This window comes from Ambystoma mexicanum, chromosome 3p (assembly GCF_040938575.1).
Source record: "Ambystoma mexicanum isolate Mex_15411 chromosome 3p, UKY_AmexF1_1, whole genome shotgun sequence".
Taxonomy (NCBI): domain Eukaryota; kingdom Metazoa; phylum Chordata; class Amphibia; order Caudata; family Ambystomatidae; genus Ambystoma; species Ambystoma mexicanum.
Window position 1 is genome coordinate 852744968 of NC_090925.1, and position 16952 is coordinate 852761919.

General features: G+C 43.6%; 1 protein-coding gene and 1 non-coding gene across 5 annotated transcripts in view; both read left to right on the forward strand.

The window, feature by feature from the left end:
• Positions 1-16952, forward strand: part of DOC2A (double C2 domain alpha) — an 890443-nt gene that overhangs the window by 90586 nt on the left and 782905 nt on the right. The window lies entirely within an intron of this gene.
• LOC138581574 (U6 spliceosomal RNA) lies at positions 16478-16584 on the forward strand. Its single transcript, XR_011304636.1, has one exon. It is a non-coding gene; the product is annotated as a U6 spliceosomal RNA (small nuclear RNA).

Genomic DNA, 16952 nt, shown 5'->3' on the forward strand with positions numbered 1-16952 from the left:
GGGTGCTGCTGAACAGACTCACTTTCCACATATGCTCTGTAGCTGAAAAGGTAATGCCAGTGATTCCGCCAGAGTTGGTCCCAAGCACTGGGCGCTGCCCGATGACGGGCACGCACGCGGCGGCGTGACGTTGCACGCCGTCGCGTGCACTGGGCGCATGTAACAAAGCCATTGCCAAGCGTGTAGTGCATCCACGTATGCTTCTGTGCACTGTCTACACAAATGCTCTGTAGCTGAAAAGGTAATGCCAGTGATTCCGCCAGAGTTGGTCCCAAGTGTGGCGCTGCCCGATGACGGGCGCGCACGCGGCGGCGTGACGTTGCACGCTGTCGCGTGCACTGGGCACATGTAACAAAGCCATTGCCAAGCGTGCAGTGCATCCACGTATGCTTCTGTGCACTGTCTACACAAATGCTCTGTAGCTGAAAAGGTAATGCCAGTGATTCCGCCAGAGTTGGTCCCAAGTGTGGCGCTGCCCGATGACGGGCCCGCACGCGGCGGCGTGACGTTGCACGCCGTCGCGTGCACTGAGCGCATGTAACAAAGCCATTGCCAAGCGTGCAGTGCATCCACGTATGCTTCTGTGCACTGTCTACACAAATGCCAGCAGCTGAAAAGTGAACTGTCTACCTTTCAGAAACAAGAGTATCATGCACTGCAAATGAGCACACGCAGAAACTGGGGAGCTGTTTGCATGCTAATTCCCCTTTAAAAGTTCCTTTGGCACTAAAGGAACAATGTCATACCATACACATGTCCATTTGACCAATCGTACTCTATAATACAAACTAATACAGTAGTCCAATGCACAGAAATTCCTCCTAACAACCAATGAGGTTTCTTTTTAAAAATACCACACCGGTCGTTTTTATTAATTAGTTTTGCATACTGTGGGCATGTCCTTGCATTTCTGGCATTCCAAGGATGCTTGGATCTGTCTGTAGTAAGCACAGAAACAAAGTTATGACAAGGTTTGCATTTACTGTTTTGGGAAACATATAGGTAAGCAACTCCCAATAGATATTCCTGTTAAAACATGTGTCTCTTGCATCCTGTATATCGTTGCCTAGATAAAAAGAAGCTCTCATGTTAAAGCTCTTATTTTAATGACAATAGTTTTGGCTTTATAGGTAGAGCTTTCAGCGCCACCTAATAGCCAAAACAAAGGAGAGTGAACTACTTATCACCCGACCAATGATGGGCAGTAAAATACGAAGAGTGTTATTTTCAATTTCATTTTTGCTGTATTCAAATATCCAAGCACTTTTCCTTCTGCTGATTGGCTGATCAAATCAAAGGGGCATCTGCTGGATGCACTTTGCACTTCTCAGTATTATTTATTTATTTATTTTGACATTTGTGTAGCGCTCCTAACCTGGAGGCACCTGGTAATTGTTACATAGGAGTCAGTAGATACATGTTAAGTTAGGTTACAGTAGTTACAGGTTACACTGGCCTGCAAGATTTGGAGGAAAACATAGCAAAAAACATTGAATTCAGGATAAAGTAAATATACATGACAGTCTATGCCTCAGGCTTCACCCACGAACACGTTTCTTAGTTTCTAGTGAGAAAATCACATCTCACACCATGGGGAGGAATTAAGAATTTGGGAAGGTGTGAACAATATGCATTTCATGTTTTTTTGTTGTTGTTTTTTTGTCATTCCATATAGCGCCTTTCACCATTTGTATGGTCCCAAAGCGCTGTTAGTTGAAGGATCTCGGAGGGCCCAAAGCCCAGAGTATAGGAAAAATGTGGAGGTGCTGTTATGTGTGTGTGCGCATTTTGGCCTTTAGAGTTATGAGCGGGTGGCCAAGACCTTGCTAGTCACCCATGTCTGAATGGCATGTGAATGGGCGGAAGAAGGTGTCCTACGAGCTAAGCAGGAGGCTTGTGTTTAAGTGAATAGAGAATTATGTGCGTAGCTACAGTCCAAATTTTTGTCGTGACAGTTAGCTTCATTCTTATAGCAGAGGTGTTGTGCAATAGTGTTTGTGTTCTAAGTGAGTGCGTAGCTGCATCGGTGTGTGGGAGTGGGGCTGTTACGAAGGCACGGAGTGTGAGAGGAAAAACTGGGCTAGCTGTACAGACGTCTATTCGCTGGATTGAATCCATGTGCAAAGGGCAGTGCTTAGTCTCACATGCCGTCTAAGTGCAATCATTAAATACATGTGAGAATGAATCTTGGAGTGATACATTGCTAACCCCAGGTCCTTCAAGTGCGAAAGATTCCCACTTTACATGTCTATTTGCGGCAGAAATTCTCTCCCTCATATGCTCTATACTTCCAGCAAAGCTGCTTTAGGGGTTGGAAGGGAAGGGAAAGACCATTTCAAAGGACACTCTTTAATCTGTTGGAGGTACAGGTTTGATGAAGAACAGAGTGAAGAAAAGGCAAGTGACTCCAAAAATACTCCCGCTATATCAAGGCTTGCATCGAGATCTTGGGGCCCATAGTTTTCTGCATATGCAGAACACTGCTAGAGAGCAAAGGAACATACATCATTTTATTAAAATGACTATGGCTAGGTCCTGGAAAAAGGCTTGGATATTCACCAATTCCCTCCACCAGTTTCGCTATTCAAGCAATGAGATTCCCCATTCTTTAGAATCTTATTGGAGCAACCCATTGCAAAGGGCCCTCTGCCCTTGGGCTAAAAATAAGCATTTCAGAAGAGTGCATGATCATTTCCTCAACTTCCTCCGGGGGCTAGCAAAGGGTACCTGCCATGAGAATCAGAAGCCTGCCCGCTCCAAGAAGGCTGGTACCAAGGAAGCCCCCGAAAAGAAGCTCCGGAACCCTCCCTGCCGGAGAAGAAGCATAAAAGGGCATCAACTCCCCAAGAAAACATGGACTGGAACCCACAGCCTTTTAGTCCAGGTGAATTAAGTTCCTCAGCATAGCAACATTTCATCAAAAAAAAAAATTTAACCTATTGGGAGACATATTCTGACCCCTGACTAACCTGTTTAAGTCTGTTTGACCGAATAAAAATGGACCTTTACCTATTTGACAATTTTTGGGGTCGTTGTTCTGTTTGAAATTGCGGTGGGGGACCCCCACCTCCACCCACCATAACCTATTCCCTTACCTCACTCAACATATATATATATTTTATTTTGACCGAAATTCAACAAAAAAAGATCAAAGCAATTCGGTGAAATAGAAAAGGTCAATTTGACCTGCGATCAAGCATGCTAATACCTTATCCATCGCTAGCCTGCCCCATCTGTCTACTTGCTTCACAAGGCTGGGTTTTTAGTGTTTTTATTGGTTGCCTGTGTTCAGGTAAAGTGGACATTTGTATGGAAACTTGCTTGGACATTTCTTATATTTGTTACTGAACCTATTTTTGTTTGGATCATTTGCTAATTCACCTCTTTGAAGATTAGACCCTGTCCACGTTCAAAGGGTACAGGGAAAGGAGGGACAGACTTCACTTTCTCTATGTTTTACTTTTATGACAGAGACCCTGCTGAGACCAGTTATAGTACATGGTTGGGTATCACACCTCAAAGCCTGTGCTGATGTGTGTACTTCATCTGACCAACTTGTCTGCCTTCTTTGCCCTGATTTGTGTTTGGTATTAGCATAATTGACCTAAAAACATTTGACCTAAAACATTTGATCGACTTTTTTTTACCCTTTCTTTGGTCAAATTTAATTAAATAGATATATATGTGGGGGTGGGTAAGGGTATAGATTAGGATGAGTGCAAGTGGGCATGGAGTTGTGGGGTACTCCCCCAGCATTTTAGACCGAAAAAAAGGTCTAATACATTCAATCAAATGTGATTAGGTCAAATGTTTTAGGTCAAATATACCCAAACCTTGTTTTCCTGTGAAAAGTTAATTTGCACTTCATCGCACTTATTCAGGGTTTTTATAACAATATGCCAACAGATCGGAGCTTGAAACCGGTGGTCACTCATAATATCGAGAAAAAAAATGTCAAATTACAATAAATTCGAAAACGTAATGTCGAAAAAAAATAATCGAATTCTTTATTTTTTTATTTATATATTTTTTTGGGGTTCCGCATGTAAAAAAAGGTAAAAAAAAAAGGGGGGGTTTGGGGGGGAAACCCCCCATTTCAAATAAAAAAAGTATTAAAAAAGAAATTTGAATTGTTTTTTTTCAACATTATTTTTTCTATTTTTGGACTTTCGACATTTTTGCATTCGATTTTATGACTATAAACCCTTGAAACCATATGTATAAGGGGATCTAATGTGCCCTTGTTAGCATCATGCATGTAGCAAATGTAACCATTTGAGTGCCGGTCATCTCTGGGGCCCTGAATGCCAGTACAAAAAAGGAGTGGTTTACCCAAGGATCCCCGCCACTTGGATGGGCACAGGGTTTACTGACAACACCTTCCCGTCCTCGATTTAGAAAGTGTGCATATGGCTTGTGTCAAAACAAGTCACTTTTCTGAAAATTCATGGGTTAACGCTTCTTAAGCAAATGGGAACAGGTGAAGCATTGTGCAGACTTCATGACGTCCATCATACAGGTGCAGGAAACACATCGCAAATGAATGCCATGGAAGCTGAAGGCACCAACACACAAGCAACCCTTAAGTGCTCTGCTAGATCAAAAGAAGCCTGCTTGAGCCAGAGGTGGAGAAATCGATCCAGTGGATGACAATAGAGGTTGGTGGAAGATGAGGGCAATGCCTAGATTTATTTTTGGCTAGATGATGGCACTGTTGCCTTTCTGTTCATGAGAATAAGACCCTAAATTCAACATGCCCCAGCGATTCACGGAAGGTCGCAGTGCCAAGGAAGATTGTGTCTCCTACCCTGGACAAGCTTTGCAGAAGAGACGGGATCTAACCCCCTGCAGAATGTCATGCACAACTGTTGGAGCCTCAGTGCTAGACCCCAAGTTAATCCATGGCTACAGGCCCATGGTCTCCAAGGCCCTGCCACCGCTGATCTTTCACGGGAAGGCAATACACCAGCAGGGTGCCCGTGGACTTGCCGCCGCAGGGCTTTCAGTTGAAGAGTTTGTCAAGCAAGAGTCTGCCTTCTGACCTAGATCTCAGGTTCTGGTCGGCGTGTAGCACTAGGTCAACTCCCTAACATATGGAGACACATACACAAAATGCCTTGTTCATCAGACCTTGCATCTTGGAGGAAATACATTTCTACATCTGGAACTAATGTAGGGGTTACGTGGTGGAAGTGATATCATCTCGGGAGGATAGCTGAGGGGCAACGTGCTCGCCTTGGAAGCAGAAAACACGGAGCACCACAGGTTCGATCCAGAAACCTCTGGGTATTAAGCCGTTATAAATAACCTATCATATCATCAAAGCTATTGAGATCAAGTAATATAGTTTTACTATTATTATTATTAGTATTATTATTATTATTATTATTATTATTACTATTATTAATACCATTACTATTATTAGCCTTATTTCAGCCAGAGCCATAAAAACAGTTAATTTCATAAAATACAAATATACAATCACAATAAGTTCCCAGCAAATACAAAAATGTAACACAATACATACATAAATACATGAACAAATAAACACAGTTGGTCAGACCCTATTGGTTAGATTAAAAAAAAAACCTCTGTCTAGCTAGCCATGTCTAAAAAGACAAACTAGCATATAGTACATGATTTGAACGGTTTGTTCAAAATAACTTAAAGGCATCTCTCATTCCTCTTATTCCATGGGTAATCATAATGGGGGTTAAGCCAATGGGTTCTTAGTCGGTGATACACAGGACTCAAGAATATAAATTGATAGAGATGCTCGACCTATTTACGCAATAAGGGCGTGGCGGTGACTTGTCCCTGCCACGGCAGGAGGTAAATGCAGTAAAGGGGGAACATCAAGGTGCAATTTGATATATAGGGATTTTGATCATTCCCCACCCCCCCCCACCCCTTGGAGAATACAAATATTTTGCGAAACCTAACATTAGCTTTAATAATAGGTGCTAAAAGGAAAGTTTGTTTTGGCCAGAGGAGTATAATTGGACCTTCAAAACTCAATCATCAAAGGCAGGGAACAGAACCGATGTGAATTAATTGCCATATTTGCATGGCTTATCCCATGAACCTTCCATGTTCTAACCACGTGAGACTTGTAGCGCCTTGGGACTCTCGACAGTCACATAACACATCACAGAATACTTGTAGTTCAAGTGTATCCCACAACTTCAACCAATTCAAGAGGGATTATGACATAACTGTATAATTAATGCCCACAACCAGGGGTGTTGCTAGGTCAGGAAAAGATCTGGGGCTAAGCTAATATTGGGTGTGTCGGCGACTCAGGGCTAGCTAGCCTTTTGGTTGTAGCCCCTGAGCTTCTGTCTCGGGCTACAACCAAAAGACCTTGGGCTATAGCCCCGTCAGCACCCCCCCTATCAACGCCTCTGCCCACAATGCCAAGCTCGAGTTTTGTGGGTGTTGAGGGAGCATTAAATGGTAATCCCAATAACCACTTTAAGATCTTATTTTCTCTTGTTTGCAATATTATTGGGGAAGTGAATCCGCAGATCTCTGCTCCATATGTGGCGACAGGCACAGCTTGTACTCTCTACACTTCCAGGGCATGAGAGCGGGTCTTCCCCAGAAACATTTAGAAAATGCATTCACTGCCTCGCCCCATCTTGCTAGAGTAGCATCTCTTTTCTCAATCTGAGTAGACCACTTGGTTGGTCTATGGACTGATATTTCTAAATGAGTAAATATTCAGATATGGATTGACTGCCCACAAATGTTTTGCTTGTGGGTGGACTGCCCACAGTGTAACTGCAAGGCCCACCCGTTTTGACCGGTCATTAAAAACCGGGGCCCAAGCAACCCCCGAATCTGAAGATACTGAACATGAGGATCTGGGGACGGTCCCGCAACCCCTGCTCTTCATGTTCGATATTTTCAGATTCAAATTGATTGCAAAAATTCGAATTAATGGTAGTGACCGAATTCGGTCAAATCTGACATTCGTTCACATTTTTGTGATCAATTTGGGTAATGCCAAATATTCCACTGGCGGCAGAAGGATTATTTTCACTTGAAAGGTCGCACTGCAGACCGTAGAAGTTCTAGGTAGCGAGCATATCAATGTTTTTTGTTTTTCCAATGTTAATAGATAAGGCTTTCTCATCAGCAATATATAGCAATAGCACTGATGCACTGATGTACAACAAAAACAATAGGCATGCCCCGACACAGCCCTGCCTGGCACACTTGTTGATCGCAACTTTCATAGTGCACCCTCCCTTCTCACCCCATCGTGCACCAGACTCCTCAGATCTAACACTAGCTCTCATTTACTTATTCCCCGCTTCAAGAACTCCAGAACAGGAGACTCCAGCTTTCCGGTAGCATCCCCAATATTATGGAACTCACTCCCAGAAATTATAAGCAATGTGCCGTCCAACGCTCACTTTAAGAAACTTCTAAAAACCTGGCTGTTTAACGAATTCTAACTTTACTGCCTCTAAAGACCTACTCACATCCTGATATAATTGAGTTGCTGTATTGTTTCATGTACATCCTTTGTTAACTCTCTTTACTGTAACCGCATTGCCATTGTTTTTGTCCTGATCACCTGATATTTTTGCCCTGTAACCAGAACGTTTTTTACTACAATTCTGTAACCTACGCCGTGGTACGTCCAGGTTTGGATGTATAATCAAATGCAATAAATACAATAAAATAAATATCACAGGCATTTTCATACATGGATTGAATTGCACGTAGTATAAAGAGGGGAACCATTGAGTCTGATAGGATCCACCACAGATGAGGACATGGAACCAATTCAAAAGCGTTTGACAGATTGATACATGCCATATCACCAGCTCGAGTATATAGGGAATAGTGTAGAGCCTTTGGATTCTTCAATGGCAACTTTGGCAAAGTCCTCTGATAGATTTTGGGGACTCCCAGTGGGGTGGCCAGGGTGGGCGGGGACCTCCTAAAGCCAGTATATGATGGCACGGGGGAGTTATATAGGGAAGATGTCCAAGTCACCCGCACTTTATCTCCGCCATGGGGAAGAAGACCGTCACATGCCAGAGGAGTTATCACTGGCTCTGGGAACCTTAGCTCCATGCAGTCAAATATGCAACCTTCCCAAGGCAGGCTGACAAATATACTGGCTTCTACTTCCCTAGAAAGTATGGAAAGAGCCACAAAGCACTTTAGACACTCAACCCTCACACAGCTGAAAAGGTAGTGCCACTGCAGTTGTGCAATTCTGTCGGTAGACCTGGGTAGGGAATAGAAGATGACGGGTTTCCTCTTTACAGCTGCAGTCTATCAATCCCACAGTGAATCAAATTCTCAACCAAACTATGTGATTTAAATGCATACATGAATCCAAACCAGCCCTGTATTGTGAAAATGTGCAAATGACAAAACCTAATTACCAAAAATGAGCATGGACCCCCTAAAAACCGGACCCAAAGCACAGGGGCAGAGGGGGACGCATTCGGAGAAGGCGGTTCTGTCAGGAGTTTGGAGGAGTCTGACGATTCAGGGAGGAAGCTATGGAAGAAGTTTGGAGAGAGAGAAGGAGTGGAGGAGGCTGGAGAATAGAGGTAGAGAAGAAACATCAGGATGTGGTAGGAGGAATACATCAGGAGGTGATAGGATGCAAATATCAGGTGCCAGTCAGTGATACACATCGGGAGGTGGTAGGATGGAAACATCTGTAAGTGGAAGAAGGGCAACGGGAGGTGGTAAGAAAAGGACATCCATAAGAGTTTGGGAAAACGTGAAGGGCTAGGCAATTTGTAGCTAGCGAGAACCCAAAAGAACGTGGGGACATGCATAATTCCAGGCAATGGGTAGGGGAGAGACTGCGATCAGAAGGGAATAAGCCACAGTGGGATAAAGAACGAGCAAGTGATATGGTGTCGAGAAAGTTCAGGATTAAAGGAGGAGTAGAAAAGTGGTGAAAATGGAGATAAGGGCCTCTTAAACTCCTCGCTGGTAACTGGGACAAGCAACCCCAGTTAGCTCTATCATCAAGTGAAAACACAACTCCACCTCTGCCTGCACTTTGTGGCAAAGGCTCAGCAATATCTATAGAAATGTGTAGGGGACTGGTGGTCGTCCTAACCCATCATCCACCAGAGTCAAGCAAGAGGACTATGGGAGAAATATCTTTAGAGAGACCGAGTGTTGGGAAGAATATCTTTTGAACCTTATAAGTAGACCTTCAAGAATGCAAGCCTTTCTTTTGTTAAACAAGACGTTTCGGACAGCAAAGACGTACGAGAGAGAGAGAGAGACAGAGAGAGAGAGAGATAGAGAGACAGAGAGAGAGACAGAGAGAGAGAGAGAGAGAGAGAGAGAGAGAGAGAGAGAGAGAGTCTTGCATTTAATTTGGTTGCCAGGGAGTATGGAAGGAGAAATTATTGTGATCATTGCAGGGAGGAAACATTTTGATTGGCGACCCTTTGTTGCTTGAAACAACTTGGATTAGCACGTGGCGTGGGGAAGCCAACCAATCAGGTTGTTCGGATGACCGATCACACGCCCTGCCATCTTCTCCCCACCCTTCACTCCCCTCTGGTCTTCGCTACTCTCCCTTCCCAACCCCCTACCCCACTTACCTGATTCCTTAGGCGGCAGCAGTTTTGCCGCAGTTGCTCTGTTCCCGTGGCCTGCAGGAATGGTAGAGGGGCTCTGCATAGAGCCGTGCCTTCTATCTCCACGACAGCCATCTTAGGTAAGTATTTTGTTTGAATGAACAGGACACCGCAAGCGTCCCAGTCAATCAAACAAAATACATTGTTGTCAGCACCCCAGGTTTTCGGATTAACCTCCTTTGTCTCATCTGTTTAACAATATCCATGATATGACACAACCCAGTGTATACACCTTGCAGATGTCCAGCGGTGCTCACGCCTGGGCCTTCTCACCTGTGTGGCCAGAGCTCCGGCTAGGTAGGAATTTTCTGATCATGTGCTGTTGCAAATCCTCATTCTTTTTCACACGTTCACCTGAGAAATTAAAGATAATGAACCTGAGATTAGGGACCCTGTGTCCTTTGATTTGCTTCTTGGCTTTGGAGTATTCCCAAAGATGAAAGCTAACAAAATGGAAGCAGGTTTGAAGGTTTGAAAAAAGCCAGTCAGATAGAACAGCGAGTAGAGCACTCCCTTTGACATCCTTGCAGAGCCTACCAACGCTGGTTGAAATCCCGGCAGAGCCAAACTCAGCCGTTCATCCTTATTTATTTATTTATTTATTCGGATTTATTTAAGCACACGTCAGCCCGGGGGCATCGTGGCGCTGTTACATGAATACATACATAGTCTGGTTACAATGGAAGGAAGATGGTTACAAAGCAATTTTCATTACAGGAAGCATTTTGTGTCGAACACTTTTCGTATCAGATGTGTGCGAGCTGAAGTGGGTGAAGGGAAGGTGGAGTTAGTTGAATAGCGTGGTTTTGAGGGATTTGCGAAAGAGATACAGAGATGGTTCTGCTCTGAGCGAGTTGGGGAGGGCATTCCAGAGCTTAGGTGTTATGTGAGGGAAGCCAATGCCGCCGGCTTTGGCTCTTTTTACAGTGGGTACTTGGAGTTGGTTGGCGTGATGACTTCTTCTGGGGCGGATGGAGGAGTTTTGGTTATAGTTTCAGATAGGTAAGGGGTGCTGTGTGGTAAAAGTGGAAGGGAGGTATGTAGGCGCTTTGGGGTGTGGGCTAGGGGGCTGCATTGGTAAACAAGAGATGTACAGGTAGGTGGGCAAAAACGCTGTTGGTCAGATCACAAAGTAAATCAGGGCAGTTTGGGGCAGTCAATATCACAAAAGAGCAATTTGACCAAGGGGCACAACACTACTGAAATGTGGTCTGTGGGCGACCATAGGGCACAATACAATTCTAAACTGGTCTGTAGGCGACCATGGGGCACAACACAACTGAAATGTGGTCTGTGGGCGACCATAGGGCACAATACAATTCTAAACTGGTCTGTAGGCGACCATGGGGCACAACACAACTGAAATGTGGTCTGTGGGCGACCATAGGGCACAATACAATTCTAAACTGGTCTGTAGGCGACCATGGGGCACAACACAACTGAAATGTGGTCTGTGGGCGACCATAGGGCACAACACAATTCTAAACTGGCCTGTAGGCGACCATGGGGCACAACACAACTGAAATGTGGTCTGTGAGCGACCATAGGACACAATACAATTCTAAACTGGTCTGTAGGCGACCATGGGGCACAATTCACTTGTGGGTTACCGTGAGGCACAACACCAGGCATAGCATGAACCATATAACGATCAAAAAGCACAACATAGGACAATGGGTGTCTGATCCAGGGCATGGGGCATAGCACGTGACAGGGGTGACAGGGGAGCACTACTGTAGCTAGTTATAGCATAGCAGTTTAACAGTAACAGTACTCACGTGGATTAATGTCCAGTATATATACGTTCATCCGCGTTCAGTGCATTAAAAAAGTTTTTCCTTAATGCAGAGTTTGCCTGTGAACTTTGCGTGGGGAATCAGGGGTCTATCAGTAACAGTAGCTCCCCGGAGCGAACAGGGGCAAACAGGATTGATAAATGAGCACCACACACTGTGGGTAATAATAAGCAGCACTTGGATACCTGAGGGTTCCTAGTGCTATATAAATGCAAAATTAAGACATAAACTTCACTGCTGCATCTATTTCTGGATTTCTGATAGGGCAGATGAGATGTCTGGATTTGAACCTATGTCCCTTCCTATCCAGAGCAGGACGAGTTTACCGGTGGCATACTGCCGGCGAGTGTACCTACCCAATGAATAGCCATGCAGAGAGGGTGGAGCTTTCCGGGGATCCCCTGACTTTCTCACACGAAGAAGAGAGGAAGGGCACATTTCTTGTGAATGGTTTTAGATGGATGAGATAATCAATTAAAAGGTTAGTAGCCACTCTTTTCATATGCCAAATCTGCTCCATAACTCCATGCTATCCCCACAAAATACATTTAAATATATCAAATCCAAAATGAGAGTTATTCAGATAGTCAGTGGTCCTTCTGAAAACCTGTTGCGGGTGGTGTTCTCAAGGACTCGGCTTTGAGACCCCTGTTCCACAGTGTCATAAGCGGCTGAAAGGTCGAAGAGTATTTGAACTATCCGTTTGCCTGCACCGCGGGCTTTCACTGGCGCCACCCAGATGTCTGCGAGAGATTATTTCATGACACTGTAGCTCTAGGTCCTGATTGATGGATAGAAAAGGGAAATTGATTCACTGTAACATTGTTGTTAGTAGTTCGCTGCATAACTTGATAACTGACGACATCAATCTTGTTCATCACTGGCAAGTGTTTATACCTAAAATGTTTTGAAATCAGTTTCCAAGATGTTTGCCTTTAAGGTGGGATTGGAGATGGGTCATGAGTTTGATGTGTCATTTGTCCTTCATATATTTTTAGTAACTGGTTGACCAGGGCTTTTTATTTAAATTTTAGAAAAGCTGGTACTGAAGGGTGATACAGGAGCATGTTAATAATTTCTGTCACACCCAGTGTGAGTCTGCAATACGTTCCTTAATGACAAAACTGCACAACAGTGCATTCGAGTGGATCCGACCTAGGACAGTAGTAAGATAGGTTTGGGTCTATTTGAGCTAAAAAATTTGACCTAATCACATTTGATCTAATTATTTTGACCTTTTTTTTGGGTCTACAATGTGGGGGGAGATTCCCCACAACCCCCCCACTTCCCCTCAAACTAATCTATACCCTTACCCACCCTCATATATATTTTTAATTAGATTTCACCCAAAAAAAAGGTCAAAATAATTCGATCAAATGTTTTAGGTCAAATGTTTTTAGGTCAATCATGCTAATATCGTAAGATAAGCCAATTTTAGACCGCTGCTTAGGGCCCCACCAGCAAAGGAACACCAGAGGGTCAATTGTCCCCTTAAAAGGCATTGCACCTCAGCTTGCTGAATGGTGGGTTGTGCCTCAATGGCCCTTCATAACAGGTTGCATGAATCCTTATACTGGCCATGATTTAGCCATTACAAAGCGGACTGATGTCTTCATTGCTTTTGCCATCTTTGATGTGAAGCTGATGAAGGCGATGTTGGCATCAGGCAGCGGTTGCAGAGCTTTCAATGCCATACACAGGAGCTAGAAGTCAAATAACCGCAGAATACTTTCATTTGTTTTGTTGAATGTATAGACCATCGCTCACAATTTCCTGAGATGACCTTTATTTGGTCTGGTACAAATAACGACTTGCCTATTTTGACTAGCACTGTGAGGTTAGTTGAAGCATCAGTGGTGCTGCTGTTCTTGGACCCTTTTTTCTGATTCATTGCATTCTTGAGCATTTTTTTCATTGGCTACAGCAGGCCAGGTGTTCCCGATATAAACCTCTTTTTTAACCAGTTTTCTTCCAGCCATTTTGTGGTTGCCAAATTTGTAAACCATTGGTTGGCCGCTTATGACTTTGGTTTGATCCTCTTTTTTTTTTTTACATGGCCACTATGTCTAGTAATCTTACAATGTGGAAATTGACCAGGAGAACTTTTAGGGTCGAGGGGGTGGTGATACCTTTAAGGTAGTATGCCAAGTGGCACAGTGAGTAGAGCGCTTGCTTTGACATCCGTGCAGAGCTTGCTACCGCAGGTTCAAATCCCGGCAGGGCCAAACTGAGCCTTTCATCCTTCCGAGCTCGATAAATGAGCACCACACACCGTGGGTAATAATAAGCAGCGTTCAGATACCTGAGGGTTTGTAGCGAGTATGTGAATGCGATATTATTATTATTATTATTATGAGTCAGTAAGGAGGATTGAGTAAATTCTCTCGAATCCAAGACACTAAGTGGTCAGTGCCGCATAGTCTGAGTTGTATTGTATGTTTTGCGACCCACTTTGGCGATTTGCCTATGATCCTTGTAAGATCTGATCACAACCGCTCTATACTCACCAAGTCTAGTAAATCGATGTAAAAACTGAAGACCTAGTCTGGCATATGACTCTGTGAGTCTGTGCAAGTTGGGTTGAACATGAGCATGTTGGGGTTCAGGTCTTGTGATGTTTTGTTCAATGGTTTGCCCACCCAAAGTCTAACATCCATCAAGATAAGAAGTTTTTCTTTTAAAAACACCTATAGCTATACATTAATGTTAAGTAATACATTAAGGAACTTTGGGTCATACGTCGGGGGTCAAGATACAATGGCTGGGATGAAACTATGAATTTGAATCAGTACGACTGTGATGGGTCCCAGTCCCAGCAGCTTTTTTCAATGCTCCAGTATGAAAGTTACTTACCCAAATACAGCTAGGGCCCTTCTTGTCTGAGCACCTAAGAATACCCGTTTTTTTTGTCTGAAACATAGGAACCTTAACATAACTTTCACACTACAGCATGACGTTAATAAGAAGATCCATCCATTACCAACTAAAAAGATACTTGCATCATTTTAGGAATATTTTGTGAAAGGTGGGTAACGCACAAACAGGTGAAAATGAGTCGGTACCTTTAGTGTCCTGATGAAGGCTTGGCCACTGAACACGTTGCTGCTGCAGAACTCCAAACTTAAGTGCTTAAGTCAATGCAAATAAATCCACTTTTGGACATTAGTGGAACATGCATGTTCTGCTGATTAGTTATTTATTCTGTTATGATTGATGTCTGCAGAGCACATATACACATCAGAGCAAAGATAAGACAACTCACCTGTATCAGGTATTGCTGAAGAAACAGGTGAGGGAGAAAAAGAGTTAAGCAAGGAGGATTACTGCCTGTGCGGGACGAGGATGCAGATAACAGAAACAAAACACAAGGACGCTCCAGGGAAGCATGAGAGCACAACTAATAAGGGTCGATAGAGGACAAGGACCAGTTCCAGGGCCAGACAATCCATGATCAACTTAGTATAGAGATAAGTTCCAGAGGTTATAGGGTATCAGGTAATATTTTCCCCATAAATAATGTCACCATACATATAGTCGTTGGGACACGGCATAGGCGACATTATTTATGGGGACAATATAGGGGGCAAATGGGAGCAGGGGTTGCAGGGGGTGTCCCCAGCTCCCTTTAAAAAAAATATGGGGTTTGCACGGGTGTCCCCCGCAGGTTCCATATGGTAATATTGCCGTAAAATAACATCGCCATTCTTGCATGGTGACATTTTTGCGGGGGTATTATCGCATGGAACTGGTTCTAGTAATACACTTAATTGCAAGACCGATACAAGAGCAGATTCTGGACCTGTAATAACAATCCAAATGTCAACTAGGAGGCGGGGAACAGGCCTGGTAAAACATAGGTAATCAACAGGTGCATCAAACCCAAGGAGTAATCTTGGGGCGCTATGAAACACACTCTATTTGATGTATAAGTGCCTTACAAATGCACAGTAAACATTTTTTTTTAAAACAATATCCAAAGGCAGGGTTGGAGGCAGGCACATTTGTTACACAGGGCAGAAGAAATGCTAGTACACCAAGAAATAGGCCACTAGACACACTAGAGGTTTGTCAAGAACCGTTCCATTCATCTGCAGGTCTTTTGTTCTTCTTCTGGCTTCTCCCAGGTCAGGATGTGACGTGTTGCCATGGCAGCCAGGACGCATCAGTCACGTCCCCACACTGCATGTCTACACTAGGCATTTTGGGAATCGGAGGCCCGCTTTGCACAGCAACCTCCAATCCCTGCCGTAGTGACCAGCGATTCAAGGTATAAGGCAGTGAAGGTGCCCGTGGTGCCATATATCTTCATAGAGTTGCAAAATAGAACCACTTGCCAAGCATCCATTCTCTGTTTTTTTCATTTTTCTTTGTATCTATTTACTTTTTCAATTATTTGGAAAAAACTGAAACAATTGTTTGGATTGTCTTTCAGTACGCACTTTCTTATTATGTTATCCATGAGTCTGTTACATTGTTTTGATATTTTTATAATAATAACATATTTAGTTGTAATCAAACTTGTTTGTTAACATTTTTCTATAAATTAAATTTAGTGTTGCCATCAAAACTGTTTATTTAAATGTGTTTATTAATTTAGTTTAACTTTCCAGTTGTGTGGTATTTATTGTTATTTTCACCTGAGTGGTGTTTCTATTGGAGGGATATCCTTTGCTGTATTGTATTTAACTCTCTGTCCCTGTTTTATTATTTAAGTCTTTGTCTTCCTTTGAAGTTTGGGATGAAACAATGGTCACTGTCTGTTATGATCAAACAACACGTTGTTCAAATGTCGGTTGGACTCCTTTAGTATCTTGGGACAATTTAGGCCCTCAGAGTATACTTAGCCCAATATTAATATGGTATTTATTGAGCGCGGACCTAGCTTCGAGTTGTGCTCATTTGTAGTTAGCTTTGAAACATTTGACAGCCTCACAGAAGGAGCAATAGTATATTTACGTTGCGGGTGCATAGGTTTTAGATAGGATGATGTATTTTGCATTAGGTGGTAGCATATGGTGCCTGATTTTTAAGAAATGTGTGAGTAGGGTGCTCGCTTGGGCAGCACATATACTAAAATTGGAACGATACAGAGAAGATTAGCATGGCCCCTGCGCAAGGATGACACGCAAATTCGTGAAGCGTTCCATAAAAAAAAAAAATGTGTGAGTAGGTAGCTGTCATAGGTAGGCATGTGAGATGAGTCAGAAAAGTGTTGTGGTAGAGGTGAGGTCCAGGGGCTAAGGAAGTAGGCTCTGTTCAGTTGTGGCTCTGTCCAGTTGATCTAGAAACGAGTCCTCCTTTCATCTCCCAGAGGGAACCTATGATGCCAAGGCTGCAGGCAGCTCTGCTGTGCTGATAACAGTTAATTGAGTGCAGCTGCAGAGCTCAGAGGAGCTGGGAAAGGAATCTTAGGTTGGTGGAGGGTAGGGATGCGCCTTTCGAAGGTTGAATTTATGTGAGCAGGCATGGTTTTATGGAATGCCAAGAGGTCTGGTGAGGATTTAGAGCATCCCTGCCCTCC